Source organism: Myotis daubentonii, chromosome 11 (assembly GCF_963259705.1).
Source record: "Myotis daubentonii chromosome 11, mMyoDau2.1, whole genome shotgun sequence".
NCBI lineage: Eukaryota > Metazoa > Chordata > Mammalia > Chiroptera > Vespertilionidae > Myotis > Myotis daubentonii.
This window is the reverse complement of record NC_081850.1, coordinates 57,290,790-57,316,832: the sequence shown is the minus strand read 5'-3', so window position 1 is coordinate 57,316,832 and position 26,043 is coordinate 57,290,790. Positions and strand designations below refer to the sequence as shown.

Sequence of the window (26,043 nt, the reverse complement as noted above, 5' to 3'; positions counted from 1 at the left end):
CAGGGCTGGTGTTCTTGTTTTTATTCAATTACCCTATGATTGCATTAAGTGGATTGCTAATGCAGTTTATTAAATGAAGTCCTTTGAAGAGAATTGGTGATTTTAATGTTCCTGGCTAAATAATAAATATCACTAGCATTACAGACTGTATAGCACAGAATACAGAAGTTCATCAAGGATTGAGCTAATGGAGAATGGATGGCTGTCTTTAATTAAAAATAATTTGTTAATATTATAAAAGAAGAAATTGGAAGTGGACATGGCAATAAATAAATGTTTAGAAGTCAATGATGTGCCAAGTTTACCAAGAATGCTAGGGGAACTGGAAACTCTTTATTAAGAAAATTATTGTTCATACATGAAGCTATTTCTATAAGATTCTAGTATTCCCATTTAAACATTAGAGAGTATTATTTTATAATTGTATTGAAGTTTCTTATTATCAAAAGTAAATGCCAAAAATACAGAAATAAGGATTAAAGCAGAAATAAAGATTAGCCAAATTCTCATTAATGAAAATAGCAGCATGGTAGATGAGAGTGGATGAACAGTCCTCAAAACTAAAACAATAGCATGTTAGATAAAATTTTTTAAATACTTTTAAAATGCAATTCAATACAAAACTGAGCAGGTAAGAAAGTAATATACACACAGAGCCCTAGAATGAAGTGAAAACAGGCACTCATGCAGGTAAGCAAAGCACCAAAGCTGGCTTTTACCCAAAGGCTTCTGTTGAACCCTGGGGACCTCAAGCTTCTATTTTGATGGCTGCATGGATCTCAGTGGATAAGAGAGCACTCCCAAGATCTACTCAAAATGAGTAAACTAATTTTTAAAAACTACACATAAAGCTGAAACACTACAGTCTCCGGTGCAAGATGAATCCCACTGCACAAAAAGGAATGTCAAAATCTTGCCTACTTTCACTTTGGCAACAAGTGGAGAATGGCGGGTAGGAGGTTGGAGGGGATCTCCTGAGAATTAGTAACAACTAGGTTGCACTTGAGTTTGCAGTCTAAATTCACACCACCTATGAGGACAAAAATCCTCAAGCAGAGTATTTAATTCAAAGTAGTCCCAATTTAGTCATTCCACTAAGCAATTGGCAGAAGCCAATGCTAATCCCACCAAGAGGAACTCAACTTCAATCCAGAGCTCAGAGATAGAATTCCAAAGAAAATGAAGAGTCCATAGTAAGAAAGAAGTTACTAAACACACAAGGAAAATAAGGCAATATAAATGAGAAATATGTAATAGACCCCTCCCCAAAAGATCTGCAAATGGAATTCTGAGGCCCTGAAAATAAAATACCCATGATTTAAAGAAATAAGAGAGTTTGAAAATATGATAAACAAACAAGAGTCCATACAGAATAATTAAGCATACAGAATTGGAACCAAGTAGAATTCTAGATACAGATATTAAAATAAATGAAATTAAAACCTCAATGGAGGGATAAAATAGACAAGACAGAGCTAAAAAGGGAATTGGTGAACTAAAAAAATAGATACTCAAAAAACTCCCAAAATGAAATCCAGAGACATGAAGAGATGAAAATGATGAAACACAGGTTAATGATATTATCAACAAGATGGTGACATAGGTTGTTCTTGACCTCAGACCCCCTCATAAGAAGATCAACTAACAACTTTCCATAGATAAGACACCATTGTGAAAATCCCAGAATCCTGAGGTAAGGCTGAAACCTCTGGTGGACCACAGAGACCAAGAAGACTCCCATTAGAAGGGGATGGGGAGAGTTTTCACTTTGAACTCACTGCCCCTCCGTAGACCAGTACAGCACCACACTAAGAGCTCCCTTGGGCTTACAATTTCTCCAGTGGCTAATAAAGTTCCCAAGGTAGATATTCAGCTTCCCTAGCTTTACGGGACACTTTGCAAGAGGCCCACTTAGGTCTCATCCCATGGGGATCATTGATAGAATCTGTTAGGCCCAACCACTGGTGATCAAATAGAAATGGAGAAGGGAACAGGATTTATAGCAACAAGTAAGTGCTCAGATCTGATTCCACAAAAATACAAAGGATCGTAAGACACTACTATGGACAATTATATATGAGCAAACTGAACAACCAAGAAAAAAATTAGAAATTCCTAGAAACATAAAACCTACCAAGATTAAATAATGAGTAAGAAACTGTATCAATAATCAAAAGCCTCCCAATAAAGAAAAGCCTTTCACTGATGAAATCTACCAAGCATTTAAAGAATAAATGCCAATCCTTCTCAAACACTTCCAAAATAAGGAGTACGCCCAAATTCATATTATGAGGTCAGCATTACCCTCAGAGCAAAACCAGATAAAGGCACTAAACACACACACACACACACACACACACACAAAACCTACAGGCCATGATCCCTAATTAATACAGATGCAAAAATTCTCAACAAAATACTAGCAAACTGAATTCAACAGCACTTTAAAAAGATAATACAATATGATCAAGTGGGAGTCATTCCTGAAATGCAAGGATAATTCAATACACAAATCAATAAATGTGCAACATCATATTAATAGAATAAAAGATGAAAACCAAAAGGTCATCTCAGTAGATACATAAGGAGCATTGACAAAATTCAACATCCTCTCATAATTAAACGCTCAACAAACTGGGTATAGAATGATGTACTTCCACATAATATAGGTTATGTATGACAAGCCTATAGCTAACATCATACTCAATGGCAAAAGGTTGAAAGCTTTTCCTCTAAGATCAGGAATAAGACAAAGGTGCCCACTCCCTACTCCTATTCAACATAATACTGGAAGGCCTAGCCAGCAAGACAAAGAAAGAAAAGGCATCCAAATCAGAAAGAAGAGGGTAAAAGTGTCTCTGTTTACAGATATGATCTTACATACTGAAAATTCTAAAGACCACCAAAAACCTATTAGAACTAATAAATGAATTCAGTAAAGTTGCAGAATACAAAATCATGTCCTTTCAATTACCTCCCCCAGCAATAAATTTTGATAACAGAGAAAGATGCCAATATACTACAGAAGGTCCTCGAATACAATTGTGTCATTCAACATTGTTTTGTTATAACACTGATGAGGGGGAAAAATCTATTCCCTGCCAGGACCACTGTCTGTGGTGTTTGCATGGTCTCCCATGTCTGTGTGGGTTTTCTCCAGACACTCCAGTTTCCTCCTACACTCCAAAGATGTGCAGGTGAGGTGAAGTGGTGTGCCTAAACTGTCCCAGTCTGAGTGAACGTGAGTGTGGGTGTGAGTGCATCCTACAATGGAAGGGCATCCTATCCATAGTTGGTTTCCACCTTATGCCCTGAGCTGCTGAGATAGGCTCCAGCCACCCATGACCCTGAACTAGAATAAGCAGGTTGAAAATCATCTTACTTGTTTTTATTAATCTTTCTTAAATGTATGTATGGTTCACATTCATTTTAATGTTTAATATTATAATTGTTTGGGTCTTCATTTAGAAGCTTGCTGATGTTTTTGTGGCTGGAAATATGCTGTAGAAACTAAATTCAATTATCATTTAGCCTATGGCAAAATTGGTGTCACGTTGTTTTGCTTAAAGTTGCAGTTTTAATAACCTATCAATAATGTTAAATGAGGACTTACTGTATTGGTAAATTACTATTATCTTGATAGTAAATAAGGCAGGCTAAAAAACTGTAGGTATAAGTTTGATGGCAATATGTTTATTTAAAAAAATAAATATAACATAAATTAATATAATCTAAGTAACTACTGAATACTTGTGTCATTGTAGCTGCACCATTAGACGATGCTCCTATGCAAAACTTTAACGCTAAACCACATTTTGACAATGTAATTATCCATAGTTTTATACATTTTAGAGTTCATTATGTTTGATGGCAACTAAGTGAAAAAAAATATGCTAATTCTTTCTTCAAATCACCATAATGTGCAAATTACACATATACTTGATGAATGAATCCACATTACTAAATTCTGCATGTAAATGATATTTGATAGTAGTACACTGCTTCTTTAGTCAGTATACCTCCACAAATTATATTAGAATCTGCAAAATAAAATTCACAATGTCTGGAATCCAATTAAAGATTACCATGCCTACAAAAAAACAACAAAAAACAGGAAAACTATCATCTATAGTGAGGAGAAAATTCTATTAGAACTGACGCAAATGTTGGCATTAGTAAACAAGGCATTAAAAAGAGTTATAACTGTGATCCATGATTTCACAATCTTAAGTAGATACAGAGAAGATATTTAAAAGACCTAAATTGATTTTCTAAAGATTATAAATACAATGCATAAAATTAAAATACATTGATAGTATTAATAGGAAAAAAGCAACTGCAGAATAAAAGATTACTGAACTTGAAAACAGCAATACCCAAAAAGAAAAACAAAGAGAAAAAATAATATTTTAATAGCATAGCATCAGTGAGCTGTGGGACAAATTCAAATGGCTTATATATGTGACTTCAGGGTCCTGAAAAAGAGGAAAAATAAAAAGAGGACAAAAATATTCGAAAAATTACAGCTGAAATTTTTCAAAGTTTGTTAAAAACTATCAACCCACAGATCAAAGAAACTCAATGAACTCAAATAAAAGAATTGAGAAGAAAATTACACCAAGGCACATCATAATCAAATTGGAAAAATAAAATAATCATTAGAGGAGAAGATAAATTATAAAAGTAGCCAGATATGCTAAGTGAAATAAGCCAGTCAATGAAAGAAAAATACCACATGATCTCACTCATTTATGGATAATAAAGACCATTATAAATTGATGAGCAAAAATAGATACAGAGGCAGAGCAGCATCGAACAGACTGTCAAACTACAGCTGGAAGGCTGGGGAGGGTTGGGGGGGCGGGAAGGGAGGTAAGAGATCAACCAAAGGACTTGTATGCATGCATATAAGTATAACCAATGGACATAAGACACTGGGGGGTAGGGGAGCCCGGGGGAATGTCAAGGGGAGAAAAAAAAGGAGACCTATGTAATACTCTTTGTAATACTTTAAGCAATAAAAAAATAAATAAAAAATAAAAGTAGCCAGAAATAAAAGACACTGTATTTTAAAAAGAGAGGGAGAGAAATTACAAAGGTGCCCTCAGAAACACTTGAGGGTGATGGACATGCTCATTATCTTGATTCTGGCTATTGCTTCACATTGTATTTATACACAGATATCTGGGTGTAAGTGTGTGTTTGTGTACGCCAAAAACTATCAAATTGTACACTTGAAATATGTACAGTTTGCCGAAACCGGTTTGGCTCAGGTCCCAGGTTCGATTCCGGTCAAGGGCATGTACCTGGGTTGCGGGCATATCCCCAGTGGGAGATGTGCAGGAGGCAGCTGATCGATGTTTCTCTCTCATCGATGTTTCTAACTCTCTATCTCTCTCCCTTCCTCTCTGTAAAAAATCAATAAAATAGGTTTTTTTTTAAAAAAAAGAAATATGTACAGTTTGTTGTATATCAAGGATACCTCAATAAAGCTGTTTTTAAAAGATCAGGTCAAAGACAAAAACATAGGTTTTCATCTTGGTCTCAGATCCTATAATCATTTTTGGTTTGGTTTGGTTTTACCCTTTGCTTCTATGTATAACCTCAAATAATAGTCTCTGGAGTGTGGTATAATAAGCAGAGTATTGGGTTAGAAATCAGAAGCAAATTTTTATTTTAGCACTAAATATATGTGTGACCTTAGCATACTGCTCAAACCTTGGGTGCTGTTTTTTATTTTTTATTTTTTCATTCAAAAAAAATGAGATTGAACTGGATGCTCCCTTAAACTTCAGCATCTATGATTTCCTGTGAATCAGATTATAGGTAATACAGAACGACTCCTCCTGTCAAAACTGATTCTAGACCAGCAGTAGGACTTGCATCTGGGCACAATTAAATCACTCACCATTCCAACAGACAGAAGCAATGAGGGCAGAAAGACTATCTGGCACTCCCTAAGTTTCCATCTGCTATACATGCAAAGACTATCTCTGCAAAGGGAAAGTGCTGACCTGTATATTGTACATCAACACAGGGAAGTCACTGAGGCAACAGACAGCTCCGTCCTGTCGTCCTGGAGAAGACACTGATACCTTCCCATAGGGCTGGCACAGGGACTCCCGCTTTGAATCACAGATTAGGACTTCGGACTAAATGGTCTGTGAAGGCCCTCCTACTTGCTCCAACATTCTGATTTTGCATTTTAATCATAAAATGAGAATTAAAATGGAAACAGATGAACATTTTCACAGCCAGTCCCAGTTTCATGTGAAATGTTTCTGCACAAAAATGTTTAATCGCTTTGCAAAAGTCACAAAGATGATGCAATGCCCCTTTCCTCTCCAAATATGTGAAACTATTAACTATGCTTGTATGGTATAGAAAACATGTTTTGGGATTATTTGGAAATGAACATGGACATATTCTCTAAAATAGCTATCACTTGTATCTAAGTCAGCAGGTGCTTCTGAATCTTGCTTTGTTCATTGCCCATTTTGGCTTTGTCCCTTAAGAACATTTATGTCTTTTAAAAGTGTACTTAAACAAACAAAAAGCTAGAGCACTTATATCTACAGTGGTTACTTACATTTATTGGTGGGTGTGGCAAATACTTCCAATACCTATGCCTGCCTGCCATCCTTCTTCTACCTACCTGTCTTCATTAAAGTTTGAATACATTTCCAGCCTATTCTTTACACACACACACACACACACACACACACTAAGTGGCCAGATTATTATGACCACCCCATCCGTACTTCGTTGGGCCACCTTTTGCCTTCAATACTGCGGCGATTCTTCTTGGCATTGACTCCACGAAATGCTGAAAGGTGATGTGAGGAATCTGACACCATGCCTGATGAATAGCACTGTCCAGTTCTGTGAGATTTGATGGTTGTGGAACCAGCTGCCTGATGGCTCTTTTAACTTCGTCACACAAATGCTCAATTGGATTGAGATCTGGAGACTGTGGGGGCCACCTAAGCAAGGTAAAGTCTCCCTCATGTTCTTGAAACCTCCTGCACAATACGAGCACCGTGGCATGGCGCATTGTCTTGTTGGAAGAAGCCATCTCCATTGGGATATGCCATCAACACGATAGGATGAACTTGGTCAGCAACGATACTTAGGTATGTTGTGTTATTCAGACATTGTTGCACACGAGTTAAAGGGCCCAAATCATGCCAGGAAAACATGCCCAAACCATAACACTGCCCCCACCAGCCTGAAGGGTTGTACTCATGCATGTGGGGTGCATGCTTTCATGCTGTTTCCGCCAAATTCTCACTCTGCCATCTGCATGACGCCACTGGAAACGTGATTCATCGGACCACATGACTTTTTTCCAATGCTCGACTGTCCGATCCTGTGCGAATTGGAGATGTTTTATCTTGGTAACTGCAGACAGCAAAGGTGTTCAAACAGGCCTTTGGCTTCCATATCACATACGATGAGTGTACGGCTAATTTGCCTACAAACATCTGGTGGTCATGATAATCTGGACAATCAGAATATATATAGATATAGATATAGATATATAATTATTTTTGACTAGAAGCCTGATGCACAAAATTCATGCAAGAGTAGGCCTTCCTTCCCCTGGCTGCCAGCACCTGCTTCTCTCTGGCACCTGGAACCTGGGCTTCCCTCCAGCCACTGGCAGGCACCTGGGACCCAGGCTTCTCTCACAGCCCTGGCTTTGTCTGGAAGGTCGTCAGAAGGATGTCTGGAAGGACATCCAGTCTAATTAGCATATTACGCTTTTATTATTATAGTGTTACAGATTATCTCCCATTTTCTTCCCCTTTACCCTTCCCCTCCCAGCCCCTACCCCCTAACCTAGGTTTTCACTATCCTATTGCCTGTGTCCATGGACTATGCATATAAGTCCTTTGGTTTATATCTTCTCATCTCCCCAACCCCACATTGAGGTATGTCAGTCTGTTCCATGCTCCCATGCTTCAGGTCTTATTTTGTTGGTCAATTCATTTTGTTCATTAGATTCCATAAATAAATGAGATCATGTGATATTTGTCTTTCTCCACCCTATTCTTAAAGTTAAAAATGAACATATGACAATTCTAGCTATCTTCTAAATATATAAAAGGCTAAGTGACCGACCATACGTCCGTCCGATCGTCCAACCAACCAACCGGCCGGTACATATGATGCGCACTGGCAATCCTATATAATAAAAGGGTACTATGCAAATTGTCCCCTCGACTGGAAGTTCGACAAGGGGATGGGGCCAGCCGGCCAACTGCCTGCGGCCCCTGGCCCCAGCCAGCCCCACCCCCGATTGGCCCCCCCACCCCAATCGGGAGCTGGGCCTGCTGGCCAACTGCCCATAGCCCCTCCCCCTGGCCAGCCTGACCTGATCAGCCCCCCGATCAGGACAGGCCAGCTGGACCCCACCCATGCACGAATTTTTGCACTGGCCTCTAGTTTAAAAATAAACGTTGACTCACACAGGTAGGATATATATAAAGCTCCTGCTGGCACCAATCGCATACAATGCCAGAATGTATCTGAAGACCAACTATGGGCCATTTGTTGTTGTTATATCATGTTGTTGTTGTTTATTTATTAATCAACTAGTGACCCAGACCCACAGGAAATCACACGAGACCTGGGACCGCCAAGTCCCACTGGCGCCACAGGACTCCCCCAGGTCCCAGCACACCACGGGACCCAGAGTCAAGTCCCTGCCCACCCGCACGCACCTTGCTGTGCACACAGCCCCGCCCACCCATGCACACCTCGCCATGCACGCAACCTCCTGGTGACCAGTCTTTGGTCGTTATGGCGTTACAACCACTGATTTTTTATTATATAGATTTATCAATCATTGTTTTTAATCAATTTTTTTATATCATGTTTTAATATAAAATGTCTTTGTTGTTTTTATGTATTATTTTCATAGACATTTTACTAATTTTCTTTCATCTCTAACACTTCTATTAGAGAATGGGCAAATAGCAATATTAAAATATTTTGTATTTTAATTTTATAATACTATATTATATATACTATTTTGACATGTAATTTTTTGCAGTAATGTAATTACCACACAAATCTTTCTTCTAATTAATTTCCTTTGAATGTGCACGAATCTGTGCACTGGGCCACTGATTCATAAACTGGGTCATAAACAGAAATCATTCAGCAGCCACTGGAAACTTCTGCTTAACCTGATGAGGTTTATACACCCCCCATGACCCATCCCAACCCATCCCACAGCACTGTCTTCCTTCTCTACACACAGGTGTTATGTCTGGACCTGCAGCAGCTGTAGTGCAGCCATGCAATTACAAGTCAGCATGCCAAGGACAAGAGAGGGAGAAATAGAAAAGGCTTAGGTCCCCAATGGCATAGTTGAGTTAGAAAGATAAATAAACAAGTAAGTACCTATTTGTTTAGGCCTCTGTTAACTAGGCTGCCTGGTAGTTGCAGCAGAACTTATTCCTTATTGATACAGTAGGTTTTGGGGGAAAGATTAATTGCCCTCTAGCTTGAGAATATATGTGACACTTGCCAAAACAAATGAACTTGATCCTTTATTCTTTTTTAATATTAAGAACACCACCATTATTTAATAGGGCTATTACATATAGTGTTGGTTTCCATAAGATTCTGAGGAGGAAATAGTATTAGCATATCATCATCATCTTAGATAAACAGCATATCATATGATATACTGCTAACATATATATTATGATCTATTTTCTATCATGGTCACAGCCTTTCCTATTACCAAAAACCATATTTAAGTATTTAGCATACATATGTTTTCTGCCTCAGGTCATAGTCATTTCATTCATTCATCTAATAAATAATTAAAAGACCTACTATGTGTCAGATACTATAATTTCACGTTTTCTCAAATGATAAGTGCAGGGACTTGTCAATCCTTCTCATTCAATGTGCTTCAACCTCTAAGGACCTAAATTTTTTATACATAAGAGAGAGTAAAATAGTCATGATTTGTTATGTTATTTTAGCTCTACTGAAAGTCAAGATTAGGTCTCAGCAAACTGATTCTATAAAGGGCCAGAGAGTAAATATTTTAGGCTTTATGGGCCATAGGGTCTCTGTTGCAACTATTCAGCTCTGTCACTGAAGCACAAAAACAGCCACAGACAATATGAAAATAATTAATGTGACTGTGTTGCAATATAACTTTATAGGCACTGAAATTTGCATTTTATATAACTTTTAGATGCCACAAAATACTCTTCTTTCCGGTTTTCTTCAACCATATAAAAATGTAAACACCATTAGCTCTTGGACCATAAGAAAACGCAGCAGCTTACACAAACAGTTGCTAAATGAAAACTGTTGTTTTGCCTGAGTGTTTCCGTCACCTGATCATACCTTGCAGAATAAACGAATAGGAACTTGCCAAACCTCACTCATGTTTCACATGTAGTCTTTTTCTAATAAAGTTTTCAACAGAATTTCCAATGTGTGATTTACAAATAAGTGACCCTAGATTTCTTAACCCCTGCTTTCATTTATTTGGGGGAAATCAGCCATGTACAGCAATAGAGGGCATTACCATGAATGAATTATGATCTGAAATCACATTTCTACTGACAACTGATAATCCCCATGGAAGCTGCATCCACAGCATAGGGAAGTACCCCATTCACCTCTGTGCTTATCCCTCTTAGTATCTTCCCCAGAGATCACCCCATCATGGTTGTTTTTCTCATGTCATATAGCACCCTGGCAGGGTAATAAAGGAAGGCATTCTTTGGTTGGCACGTGATTTTAAGTGTCTTCCTTGAGTTTAGTCTGGCCACTAGAGATTTGCATAGCATCCTGTTTCACATAGAAGTTAATGGGATATGAGGTCAGTAATAATAACAATTGTTATTACAGCATTAAACAGGAAAAAAAATGCTTTAGCATTCTTGGTGAAAAGGACAAGACAACATTATTATAACCCCAGAGAATGACTTGGACATTTTATACTATTGTTTTTAAGATCATCTCTTATGCACATTTGGCATCAATAAATCATATAAACTGTCTTTTTATGATCAAGTATTTTCTAATCCCCTCATTTTGCTAGCCCGGAACAGAAATCAGTGCTTTGTGACAGCACCAGGCAGCTGCAGCCCACCCACCTTTGCCCCATTCATTTGACTTATTACCCTTCCTGTGGCTGCAGCGCCTCTTCTAGGACTGGACCTCTGCCCACATTTCCATTATTTTTGGCTAGAGTCCTATTATATGAAGGTGACTTTGATTTCCAGGCCCAATAAAAATACTTGGATATAGCTAGGAGTTATGGATAGTGACTGATCTACGGAGAGCATCTACTAATAGTAAGGCCCTATACTAAGTTCTTCATATATTTAACACATTACCTCTCATATTATTCCTCTAACCTTCAACAATACCTCAGGTGAGTGCTATTGCCATCTTATAGACAAGGTAACAGGGGGTACTTGTTCCATTGCACCATACTGCCTCCTGGATTCTAGATCTTTCCAGCCCCTTTCCCTAGAATCTGAATTTATCTCCACATTCTCCACATGGATATGGAAAGATATCCCAAAACAATGATCACCCTGCATTGATTTTGGATTACCTGGGGCTATACCCACCTTTTTCCTTTCAGAATAAATTTGAGACCATTGTGTTCTTGCTCCAAGTCAAGCCTCTATCACTAGGCAAGTTTTCACCAACCCCTACCCTATGCCTGGTGAAAAGACCCCACTCCCTCCTTGACAGCCAGCATTTCTGGATAACGAGTATACCCAAACCATGTCTACCCAAGTCATGTTATTTCACTGCAAATCTTTGAATGCTTAATCCTACCAATGTACAGGAAGGACACTGTCCCACCTTAAATAATACTTCAATAATAAATTGTATACTATAAATGTATGCAATTAAATTTGAATTTTTCTATGAAATGAAATATTACAATTAAATTTTTATTTTCTCCAATAATAGTTTTCAGGTGCTAGATCCTGGAAACTGTAATAGTATGCATAAAGCGATACATGGAGCTTTTATTATGTATTTAAATGATCAGACCTACTCCCAACTCTAAAAGCTTATATAAATTAGCTAGTGAATTTATATCCACCATGAGAGTGTTGTTTTATGTTGCATAGTGAGGGCATATGCAGCCGAATTGCCTGGGCCTATGCCAAATACTGAAATTGCTGAAGCTGTCTTTGATGTCTCTTCACCTTTTCCCTAGATACCATACTACTGTCATGTGTCACTCAGACCTGCCCATAGAGAGCCCCCTAAATGCATATCCCCTATTTTTTCTCTCTGTCAAAATTACCTGTACAGAGTCTCATTTTCTCAGCCATATTCTCTATTTTTAGCACCAAAAAAACCACACTATATTCTAATTATAAGTACCTTAGAATATCTCTCTTCAAAGGTAACAAATTATCAGTCTGGCTCCAAGATTCTGAGCTAGAGGTCACTGGTCAGAACAAGGAGGATCAAGGTAAAATACTTCCAATGACCAGAGAAGCACAGAATACTGGACAGCTTGGCGAATAGCCAAGAGAGATGGCAGGTACAGATGGCAGCAGTCCAGTGCCCAGGGATTCAGATGGCAGGTAATTGACAGAAGAAAATAATCAGGCAGGTGGCTAACAGCACAAGATCAGCTATCTAAAGTTAGGTCAGGCACAGATTTAGAAAAATCAGTAATATTCTGAGAAATAAATTCATAGAAACTGAATCATTCCATCTGAAGAGCTTGGGTTACTGAACAATTTCCCTCCCCAGCTTTGGCAATAGTTTGCCCAGGTGAGATTAACCATAAAAGTCTGAGAATAAAAGGGATGTGATAGGCTCAGGTAAGGAGAAATCAGACCATCTCAGCTAAGGTTAATAAAACCACTGACCAAGCCTCATGAGTAAATCTTGATTATTTCCCTCCTTCAAGAATGGGAAAAATTGCAACCACTGAATCCATTCTACATGCAATGCTCAGATCCATTCTATAACAAGGTGTTTGTGTGGGGGTGGGGGGAGCCTCAGGCATTAATTCCACCTGGGAGCACTAGGTTGGACAAGGAATTGAGAAGAAATAGTCAACAGGAGTTTCATAAGGAAATAATATTGATCTTGATTATAGAGCATAAATTGAATATTATCATATAGGAAGAAGGAAAGGCAAGGAGGCTTAAAATATAGGTTACACTTGAGGAATTATGGCTTGTCTAGCAGTGGTCACCAACCTTTTGGACCTCACGGACCACCAGCGGTCCGCAGACCACCGGTTGGCGACTGCTGGTCTAGTGCAGTGGTCGGCAAACCGCGGCTCGCGAGCCACATGCGGCTCTTTGGCCCCTTGAGTGTGGCTCTTCCACAAAATACCACATGCAGGCACGCACGCACATACAGTTCGATTGAAACTTCGTGGTCCATGCGCAGAAGTCGGTTTTCGGCCTGGGCGAGTCTATTTTGAAGAAGTAGCATTAGAAGAAGTGGGGGTACATTCGCTGAGGTCAACCCAACAGATTGAGGACGTTTTTAGCAAAGGCCAGCTTAGGAGTACCCTAATTAAGTTAATAACAATGTACCTACCTATATAGTTTAAGTTTAAAAAATTTGGCTCTCAAAAGAAATTTCAATCGTTGTACTATTGATATTTGGCTCTGTTGATTAATGAGTTTGCCAACCACTGGTCTAGTGGGATTAGCACATAGGCAGCATGGTAGGAAATAGCAAAAATAAAATAGAGTGCACATATATACATATACACGTGTGTGTATACTCATGTTTGCATATATAAACATACATGTACATACATATATATATATATATATTGTTGTTGTTAAACTGTAATCAGATTGTGAAGGTCTTTGACTATAACTCTTACGGAACTGAACTTGACCTTAAGGGAAACCATTCAGAAATTTTAATCTAGCCCTAACTGGTTTGGCTCAGTGGATAGAGCGTCGGCCTGTGGACTGAAGGGTCCCAGGTTCGATTCCGGCCAGGAGCATGTACCTTGGTTGCGGGCACATCCCCAGTGGGGAGTGTGCAGGAGGCAGCTGATCGATGTTTCTCTCTCATCGATGTTTCTAACTCTCTATCCCTCTCCCTTCCCTCTCCCTTCTTCTCTGTAAAAAATCAATAAAATATATTTCTTTTTAAAAAGAAACAAAAAGAAATTTGAATCTAGCAGAAAGGCATAGCTTTGTAAAATCAGTGATAAGAGCACAGAGGATGAATTGAAAGGAGAGAACCATAGCACAGAAAGAGATGATGAGGGGCTAAAGCTGGGCTGTGGTCACGGAGATGCAGAGAAAAAGGCAGCATCAGTAGTCTTTGAGGGGTAGAATCAACACAATAACAACCTATTTCACATATAAGAAGAGAAACACTGAGGTTCCTAACTTATGCATCTGATGAGATAAGAGTGCCATTCATTAATGAAGACAATGAAATAAAATTCTGGGGACAAGATTATGAATTGGATTTAAATTTGAAAAACAAAAAGCCTGGAACATCAGAATGATGTGCTACAGAATCAAGAATCCAGTATATTAGTGATATCTGAATACTTGGGAATGCACAAAATTACCCAGGAAAAATGTCTAGAAGGAAAAGAGGAAGAGACAGCCTAGAAAACACTAAATTTGTTTACACATGAAAAAATGTGTCATGACTACGAAAGTAATTATGCAGATATTTCAGCCAAATGCCTATTACCCAAGAGAACGATTCCTATATTTGAAATAGGTGGAAAGAGGAATAGATCATGCTTAAGGGAGAAGTAGTAAAAAGCAAGAAAGTTTTTCTGTACTCAAATACACCCATGAAAGTCAGCTACTCTCTCTAGTTAAGGCTTTTTGAAAGAACGAGAAAATGATAGTGGTCTGTGAGGTCCTTGCTAGTCTTTGAATCTGTAATCTTTTAATGCTCTTTCATCAAAAACACTTGCTTACCTTACACCTTACTGATAGAAGCCTGGCCTTTTCATGGGCTGATGCTAAACTGGCAATGGCACAGGCACCATCTAAAATGCATCTAATTAGTGGGGTTATCACATTGTAAGGTATAAAATAGTCCAATACTTACAGCATACACCTGAAACTAATATAACCAATATAAGATTGTAGACCAACTATTCTTAAATTAAAAAATCAATTTAACCCAACTGCCAAAACCGGTTTGGCTCAGTGGATAGAGCATCGGCCTGCGGACTGAAGGGTCCCAGGTTCGATTCCGGTCAAGGGCATGTACCTGGGTTGCGGGCACATCCCCAGTGGGAGATGTGCAGGAGGCAGCTGATCGATGTTTCTCTCTCATCGATGTTTCTGACTCTCTCTCTCTCTCTCCCTTCCTCTCTGTAGAAAATCAATAAAATATATTTTAAAAAAAAATCAATTTAACCCAACTGGCATGGCTCAGTGGTTGAAGTGTCAATCTATGATCCAGGAGGTTCGATCCTGGCCAGGGCACATTCTACAGGCTTGCTTCCACTGTGGGGCATGCAGGAGGCAGCCGATCAATGATCCTCTCTCATCATTGATGTTTCTATCTCTTTCTCTCTCTCTCCCTTCCTCTCTGAAATCAATAAAAAATATATACTAAAAAAAAATTAAAATATTTTAATCTATTTACCTAAATACATAAAAATAGAATACATCTACTAGTAAGTTCATGACAACCAAATCTATCCAGCAATAATATTACGCAGCAGACCTGAATGACAACTTTCCGGAAACGCACCAGTACTGTTGTGGCCACAATATCCCATGCAAATGAGGTATTTATATTCATCCTTATTTCCCGCTAACAAACAATTTAGATGTAATTTTTCAGCTCATTCAGCAACATATAGTAAATGACATCTAGGACACTGGTCAGAAGCTAACATCCATATTAATTAACCTGACTGTGGTAATCATTTCACAAAGCATCACACTATGCACTTTAAATATATTCCATCTTATTTGTCAGTTACATCTCAATAAAGTTGGGGGGGGGCAGGAACCAAACATCTAGTTTATTAGTAGAAACCTCAGTATTCTCAATAGTAAAACTTGGATTACAAATGTACCTTACAGGAATGTTGTGAAGGCCAAATACTGGTGAAAATGTTTTACAAACTTTCAATTACTGTACAATTGTTGGTTGTTCTTAGTAGTATCAGATCCCTAAAGTTTAATGTATAGCTAATCTTACACAGAATTAAATGTCAGTGATTTTCAATTTACTTTTACTACAGTTTATAAAAAATAATGAGTAAAATAGTAACCACAAGAAATGTGACATTTTAACAGACAAAATTTGCATTCTGATGAACTATCTGAAAAATATTTATTAAATTTTATAGACAAATACAAACAGAAACTCTAGCCCTTTCATTGTAAATGATGGAATATAGTAAATTAGGCTGCCAATAAGAACCTGCACAAATGTGTTTCATCTAATCAGTAACACTGTGTGAATGGTAAACTATTGAACACCAGGGAATTAAAAGGACATCAATTTCACTGTTGTATCTTAGGAGTGATATGTATGGAAATTATTTTAGAAGGAAATTCTGTTCCAAAATGATTAATCAAAACTAGATAAAATGCAGAAAAGCATTATTGTTCCAGATATTGGGTTTAATAAAGAATTAGTTCATCCTGAGGAAATACATTCTAATTTCTGCATCTCTCTGCAACTATGCTCAAAAAAAGCCTGGGGTGAAAAAATATATATATATGTCTGAATGACTGAACATTTCAGCAGGAAAACCTTTTAACTTATAGTAGAATAATATTAGCTCGTTCAAAAGAAAATCAAGTGATGAAAAGTAAAAAAAATTATAGGCAGGATAAGCGAAGTAAATTCAGGCGCCCACATTTCACAAGAAAACATATGTGTTTATGAGGGGTAAAAAATATGTTGACAATGAAGCTAATTCTCTGCGATTCCCAAGCATTTGAGGGTATCGGAAAATGCAATTTTCTGAAAGAAAATTTTTGTTCAAGAATTATTTATAAATGGGGACGGGACTTTTGTCTGGAAAGACAGAGAGAACGCAGATAGAGAGAGACAAGAATCATTTCTCCTCCAGTAGAAAGCTGCAGTTTGTACAGTGGCGATCTATTTGGGAGTGCAGATCTGATTCTGCTGTTCACAGTGCTTAATGTCTCCAAGAATTTTCAGCCATTTCCTCTTACAGAGGCCCTGGTCTGACAGCATATGCTGAATGGGGCCCCAGGATAAGAATCAATCCCAGCTGTCTTTTTATGTGATCACAAGATAATTGTTAAAGCCCAAATATTTTCCTTGATTGAGTGTTATGGCAATTGAGCTCATTTTTCAGTAAATGAAAATGCACGACTATATATTGACCCCTAAACCTTTAAAAGGGAAGCAGAACGCCATATTTCTCAATAAAAGCAGGCTTGGCTTGCCTAGATTATAGATCAAATTAAGTGGGGGCCATGAGGCAAATGAGCCCAGATTTGGGACAACAAATTGTCAATAGATTTGGCTCCATTAGACTTAGGGACAAACTACACAAAAATAATGGGATTTGGTCGCATGTGAGAACAAAATTATGGAGCTAAAAAAAACACAAAAACCTCCTTCCCATTACAATCATCTACTAAAGAATTCTGCAAGGGAAATACACTCTAATGAATTAGTTATATAACTAATTCATTTTACTCTTTCGTTAAAATGATTTAATAGTTCTACAAATGTCGTGGCATTAGCATTTAATGCAAAGCTATAAAACAGTAGCAAGTAAAAAAATCAACTGCCTTTAAAAGTCAGCACTTTTGGACTCTGTTTATGACACTACACGATCACTCTGTGATATGAAAGGGTAACATCACTACGATAAGTACTGTTTGCTCACCAGTTTTATTTCAGGCAGGAGGCCATTAAAGGAATGAGGCTGCCGAATTCATCTTCCATTTGGATGGCCTTCAGCAATGCGTGTACACTGGCTAACTCATCCTAAGATTTCTCTAAGAGAAGAGAAGCTTTTTGGAGTACATAGATGCTTAAGAAACTACTTAATTATGTATTTTTATAACGTCTAAACTCCCCTGTCAGTAATATCTAACTGAATATCTAAATATAATAAACAAATTTCTATGGACATATCTATAAACATTTACAGGCAGGTAACAGACAGATATGTCACAGCAAAACCTTAACAAATGACATCCAGAAAGGCAAAGGTAGCGTAGTCTATCCTCAGTTCATTGAATCTCTAAGTAAATTTTAGGCATTTTCCATCCTCAACAGAGTACATGGATGATGTTCACATTTTCCATTTGTTGTTATTTCCAATACTATTCCTTATACAAAATTTTGATTAGAATTAGCAACACATTTAGGTAGGAGAGTAACCCACAGGATTCCACAAGGTTTAAATTATTAATTGTACATTAGCCTATTGTTCAAGTTTAATGGTAACAAGTGCCTAGTGATATACTTAGCATTCAGATTAAAAATAAAGGGTCGTATTTCATAATTTTGAGTGTAAATGGATAAAATTTAAATAACTAATTCAATAATCATGGTCCTTTGGGAGCTGATACCATATAAGAGATTGGTTAGCAAAAACAAATGAGGCATATAATAAGTCTCTTTTCTGTTATTGGCTTATTTGCATGTTACCTAGGCTATTCTCTTGCCCATATGTTCAGTGACATGTTACAAAGGAAGCAGTATGAAGTAGTGGGAGAACACTGAATCTGGAATAAGATCTGGATTAAAAATCTGGCTTGACCTTGGGAGATTACATAGTTCATCTCTAAAACTATGAGACTGAATTGGAAGATATCTAAACAATGGACAGGATGGCGTGGGCAAGAAGACCTTGTCACTACACAACAATGACAGACTTGTCATGGCTTGTCCAACAATTGCCAAGACCCTCAGAATATATAGGACAGTTTGGTGTGGCCCCTTAATATCTATTAAATTGAATTAATATGGAAGTTTTGTTACAATGGATTGTAAGAGTGCTTTTCTGGACCCTGTATGATCTCACTCCAATAATGAGCTAATTTCATTTATCTTAAATTTCTAGGTGGTATGTTAGTCTTATCACTTTTAAAATTCTATATTCTAGTTATAATTAACTCTGACCAATATCTCTATTCCTTTATTATTAAAATCTCCTCAATTTTAAAGGCAGGCAAACTGAAGCAGGAAATTAAGATGCAGTGAGTATCAGTCAGAACCTAGAGTATTCATGAGACTGTGTCCTAACTCTGGGTTCTAACTCTGTGGGGCCTTCCATTATTACCAGATGCTTTGATTGGAAGCTCCATCGTATTGAATCTTTCCCATTGTTAATGAATAGATTTAATTTTGCTGCCTACATCAAAAATGCAAGTATTGAGTAGACAGGTAGTAAATGTCTAAATGTCTATAGCAGACTTTGGGAATTTTAGGATTCCGAATGTAGTTGATAACAATCCCTGACCTCAAAATGTTTGCAGTCTGATTAGAGAGGTGAATATAAAAATGAAAAGTCAGCAAAGTGTGTGCAATAGTTCTCAAAATACAGTTTATAAGAATCACTTGGAAAGCATGTTGAGGATGCAGATTCCCAGGCTCCACATCTAGACTCAAGGATTCCACGACAGTAGATCTGGGGTGGTTTCGGCAATCTGCATTTTTTAACAGCACCCACATAGGTGACTCTAATTAATGCACTAGGCCAGAAGGACACACCAAGAAACACCAGTGAACAGGAGCTCAGGCTTGAGAGTCCAATAGTCTGGGTTTGACTCCTAGCCCCACCACTATCCAGCTCTGTGGCCATGATTCAGTTACTAAAGTCCACTGGGCTTTAATGTTCTCATCTATAAAATGAAGATAATAATAGTGCCTGTGTGTTAGGTGGTTGTAACATTGGAACCCACTAAGCACTTAATCGAAGTTGTTCTTGTTTTTGTTATCATTAATATTATTATAACACTAGAAACTGACAAAGTGCTAATTGGTCTGGCATTATTCCCAGAATTCAATGACTAAAAGGAAGTTCTGGATAAGGGCATGGCAAGCTTTAAGAAGGAAGAAGTTGGACTAAACCCTAAAAATCAATGAAAGATTGTATTATCAGAGTAAATAAATTCTGGGTGAAAGAGACATACTGATCAAATTATTAAGGAAGGTGAGAACAAGTGCTGTGAGAACCAGTAAGGGAAGCAGCCCTGAAGTGGAGGATTGAGAGGGAGGGGAAGTGGGAAATAAGTAGCCAGAAGACAGGAGGCTCACAAAGCCTGAAGTCCCCCCATCTTATTATCTGAAACACCTGTTTTAAGAGGCAGATATGTTGAGATAGGCCCCCACATTAAGAAAAAGAATACAAAAAGATCAATTTGTAGTAACTTATTTTTACAAAAATAATATTTTTACAAAATAATTTATCATACAGAACCTTAATTCATTGGATATGATAATAGGTGTAAGACACAATTCAACTTACTAAAGATAAATAATTCAACCTTCTAATCCTCAACCAATGGTTGCTGGCACCAATTCAGCACCAACAAGAATCCTCAACTTATGGTGTGGTGAAGAAGGAAACTTTATTCAGTGCAAAGACTGTGAAAACAGCTTAGCTATGGAGGTGGCCCTGGGCTAGGTGGACTTGAGGCCAGGCCCTGCTCCATGCTGGTCTGCTTGGCACTGTGCTGGTCTGGGCTGGTCTGTTCCATTATGCACTGGCAAGACATCTTTGGTGTTTCAGCTCAGTCAGGAAAACATAGTCTTAAATCTTCAGTGGAAAGGGAAAGTGTGCTCCCCAAGCCAGCGGGGAGCTGGTTTATATAGAAAAAATGTCCCTACCCCTGACTCCTGATTGGTCTGTCCTCATGCAAATGAGGACTCCAAATATACAGTGTGATTGCTTTAAAAGGCACTGTCCTGATTGGTCAGAATGGAGTTACTCTGATTGGTTGAAGTTGTGTAGTTCCAATTAGATGGGGAAAGCCTCAGTTCTCTTAGTTAAAATAGGATTCCAGGAACTCCTTTATAAGGGCTGGCGCAGAAGGCAGGAACACAGTACAGGCAGGCAGTTCAGTACAGATTCTTCTGTGCAGTACAGTTTACATGAGATGCCCCTATATAGAAATGACTGCTGGGTTCTGCTTTTTAAATTTGAACCCAATTAGCCACCAGAAACACTTCATAGTAGGTATCTTCTTTCTCAGGGTACACACAATAAAGGACTATGGGCTTTTTTAAAATCAAAGGACTATTTTATTTATTGCAGAAACCACAGATTCTAGCACAGGCCAGGAAGATAATGACAGCTCTGGAGATAAAAACATATTGTTGCTCAACTAAATAGTTATATATAGTTATGATATCAAATGGGATATCCGTGAAAAAATTTTCTTCCCTTTGGAGAGCTGCCACATCCATTTATTGTTCATATTCCCAGGTGAGGCTATTGCTTTGAAAATGCAGCCAAATTCATTGCTCATTTACAATGATTGTCCATAACTGTGTAAGTAGCAATAAATTAAGTATTGTACATGTCAATAGTCAAGCTGCATAATTCAACTGAAAATACACAACTCTCATTTGATTTCCTAGGTATCTGAAAAACTTCATTAAATTTGTAATTTAGTGGATTATGAGAAAAACACAGTGCACTGAAACACTAAAAGCCTGTCTTGTTTCTCTTTTCAGGCCTCTGTTTACATGGAACCTTAGAAGTTACTTAAAGTTGCACTTTGATCCTCCATGAAACAACTCTAAACCCCCAGAATGGAAGTATCCCCACACCGGGGATTCCTATTGCCCATAAGTTTCTTTTCTGATTTAAGATATTTTCAACCTCTCTTACTTTATCTCAGGGGGAAAAAAATGTTAAAAGAGCAAATGGGATTGTTATTATTTCTTTCTTTGACTCCTCAAATGATATATTGAAAATTACGTCATGATTATAAGACACTCAAAACATATGGCCAGAGTTCATGAGGGTGGGCACACTTCACTTTCATAGAGGTCATCCATGCCCCACAGACAGGGAAGCTGCGCTTATCACCTATAAGGCACAAACTAAACGTAGATCATGGGACTCTGTCACTGAGGAATCAGTAATCTAGGCAAGGGGAGGGGTCCATGTTGGTTATCAATATATTCATTATAGTAGAAAAGACTTGCCTTAAAAGAACCACAGCAGAAAAATGGGAATTTATCTGAAGTGATACTTTTATATTACTAAGCCCACGAAGTAATTACTATAATGAATATATTGCAATAATACAATTTGTAAGGTTTGATGAATTCGAAAATATGTCTGTTCCCACTACCATTCATTTCCTGTTTTTTTGTGAACTGGGAATACAATGACCAAGTTAAGCTTCACTTCACTAATTTGATTCTGGTTAATGCCCCAAGGGGAGCTATCAGCATGTCTCTTCCAATTGCCTCCTAGGGAACAAGAGAGAAATATTTGGCCTATTAAAAACAAAGGACACATTCACTTCTCTGCTGGCCTGGTGGAGACCCTATGAAGCATTCAGCTCCTTGATTACTTTCTATCAGTGTGTTCATCGCCAATCAAGCCATAGCAGGAGACAATTAAATCCACTGAAACAAAGCAGTGTTTATGGCCACACCTGCCTAATGTCCGCCAGTTTATTTTCTGCACATGTAATTAAGAGCCTTCTATGCCAATAACTCAAACTTCCAGCAACAGAGATTTGGGTGGTAAGAGCTTTGGTTCTTGCCTTGGAGTGAGCTAGCCTGGGTATGTGTTCCAGCTGATACACTTGGTAGCTGTGTGACCTTCAACACATTATTTAATCTCTCTGAACCTCATTTCTCTATCTATAAACAATATTACCTCATGAAAATATTGATATAAATAATCTAATACTCAGCATGTACTCAACCAAGAGTTAGTTCTTTAATGAACATTGCTCAAAACTATGTTAAAATAAATATGACTTTGACCATATGGGACTTAAATAATGGAAACAGACAATGATGGGCTCAGAATTGTTGGATTTTAGTTACACACAAATTAATTTGTCATGTAAGTTCAAATAATTGCAACAAATTGATTCTCATCAAATATAAACATGTCCTTATAAAGATATACTGCCCTGATATGAGGTATCTAAAATAATCAATCTCATAGAAGTAGAATTGTGGTTGTCAGGGGCTGAGAGGAGGGGAAAATTGAGATATTAAATGGGTATAAAGTTTCAGTTATGCAAGATAAGTTCTAGAGATCTGCTTTACAATATCGTGCCTATAGTTAACAATACAGTGTCAATACACTTTTTAAAAATGTTTAAGAGGCTAGACAACATGTTAAATGTTCTTAGCACCCAAAAAGTTGGGACAGCATAAGGGGAGGCATTCTTTTTTTTATTATTATTGACTTCAGAGAAAAATGGAGAGGGAGAAAAAGATAGAAATATCAATGATGAGAGAGAATCATTAATCAGTTGCCTCCTGCACACCCCCTCCTGGGGATCGAGCCTGCAACCATGGCATATGCCCTGACCAGAATCAAACTGTGACCTCCTGATTTGTAGGTTGATGCTCAACCACTGAGCCACGCCAGCCAGGCATAAGGGAGGCACTCTTCAAACCATCTTGGAATAAGAAATTGAAGCTTTTTTGAATGTACAAAATCTAGAAGACGTGGGCTTCATCTTCAACAAAAAGCAAGAAATCTGAGAATGCACTAAGATCTGCATTGATCATCCAGAACTGGCACCAAGGTTACAGCACTCGGTTGAAGATAAGACAACACTATGCACTCACCATCTTCCAGTCCATCAAATATGCCAGTGAACAGGGCCAACTGCAGCTCTCCAACTTCTTTTCCTTCATGTTGGAAAACTACACAATGAAAGTGAGAAAGATTCAGAATTAGTTAGTTACACCAGGAAAACAAGGACAGACAGGACTACACATGGGGCTGATAGGTGTCCCAGACTCCTATAGTGGCCCTTGGCTGTAATTTCTACTCACATCTACTGATACTGATTTACTTATTGAGTCCTTCAAAGAACAAAGATTCTTCATGCTTATTATGTCTTAGAAATGCTATTGGAAACCAAGAAAGTCCTAAAACAAATGCTGAATTTTACTCACATAAAACATATTCCTCCAGAATGCAGATTGGTACAACCACTATGGAAAAGAGTGTGGCAGTTCCTCAAAAAATAAATAATGGAATTGCTTTATGACCCAGCAATTCCACTTCTGAAAAGAAAAGCAAAGAAACCTGAAACACTAATTCAAAAAGATATTTGTACCCCTCTGTTCATTGCAGCATTATTTACAATAGCAAAAATATGGAAGCAACCCAAGTGCCCATCAATAAATGAGTAGATAAAAATTGCTGTGGTACCTATACACAGTGAACTACTCCTCAGCTGTATAAAGGAATGCAATCTTACCTTTTGGGACAGCATTGATGAACCTAGAGGGTATTGTGCTAAGTGAAATAAGACAGAGAAAGACAAATACCATGTGATTTCACTTACATGTGGAATCTAATGAACAAAATAAAAAAACAAACTAGAAACAGACAAATACTAAAAGTTGTCAGAGGGAGGTGGATTAGGGGGCTGGGTGAAAAAGGTGAAGGGATTACGCATTACAAATTGGTAGTTACAGAACAGCCACAGAGATGGAGATTACAGCATAGGGATTATAGTCAATAAGATTGTGATAAATATGAATGGGGCCTGGTGGGTACCGGAAGCAGCAGGGGCGACCTCTCTGTCAAGCATATTATTTTCTAACCTCTTTGCTATACATCTGAAACTACTAGAGTACAACACTGAATATAAACTATAATTGAAAAAAATTAATTAAAAAAAAACTTGCCCCTCTAAACAGTTAGCAATCTGTGATGATCTACATGGGAAACTAGAGTATCTCTGTTTCATCTTCTACAAGAATAGCTTCCCCTCAGGGAGGAATCCGTATGCTTTTAATGGTGATTTTTTAGATGGAGGAAAAACTTCATGAAATCCTGATGATCCTGTTTGTGACTTTTCTTGTCTATCCTGGTGACCTGGACTTGAACAGAGGGAACCATCAAGACTTTTTGACAAATATGAGATTCAGCTTCACAAAAGAAGTCATACATAAATATAAGCTACATGGGGGGTGGGGGTGTTATAAATCTTGGAAGAAGTCTATGCCTGGTTCCCAATTCATACAATCATTGACAATAAAGTCTTGGTCACACATGATTGGGTATCAAACTCCAAAGATTTGAATTTACTTCACCATCTACAAAGAAACAAAATGAAATATGTGCTGATGTCACTAATTCCAATAGATGGAGACCAGGATACTGACCTGAAGAGAAATAAAGTAGATATACCTCAGGGAGTCAGAACAGATGGATCCCTTTCTGAACCGTTAACAAAGCACGAGTGGTGGGAACAGGTTTTCAATATTGTGTGGCGTGATCCCAGAGGCAAAAGAGGCTGTATCCAAACACATGTTCAGAAGGGGGGCTGCTATTTTGGACCAGATATTATCTCCCAATACTTACTATATTTCTCAATAAATGCCAGTGGAAGATGCTCATTAGGTTTCATGAACATAAGTCTGAAGGGTATGGAATTTGACATGATGAGAAGGTTATTAGTGTATTTTCTGCTTCTAATTATTATGAAGGCAGCAGCGATTGAGGAGCTTACATCAGGCTGGGTTATGGTCTGACCCTTCAAGTTTTCCAGTACTATGTAAGTAAGGCAATGTGCTTAAGATCTCCTTATCAAAAGGTAAATGTAAAAAAAAAAAAAAAATTGGGGCTCCATTCAAAACCAGACCAGTAATCCAGAGACCTAGGTAAAAAGAGGCATTCAAGGTGATATATCTAAGAAGGCAGGCAGCAGACAGAGATGATTAGAGCAAGGTAAAGGGGTGGAAGGGACAGGAACAGGAGCAATCTCTAAAAAAAATCCAAAGAGGAGATTAGGTTCATTTCATGAACATGGATTTAGCACGCACTATGGGACAGGCACTGTCCTAGTGCTAGGGATACAAAGGTGAATAAGGGGTGCTCACTACACTTTGGCAATA

At 38.0% G+C, this 26,043-nt stretch overlaps 1 pseudogene; it reads left to right on the top strand.

The window, feature by feature from the left end:
• LOC132211707 (serine/threonine-protein phosphatase with EF-hands 1-like) overlaps positions 1-26,043 on the top strand; it is an 88,525-nt pseudogene that overhangs the window by 51,393 nt on the left and 11,089 nt on the right.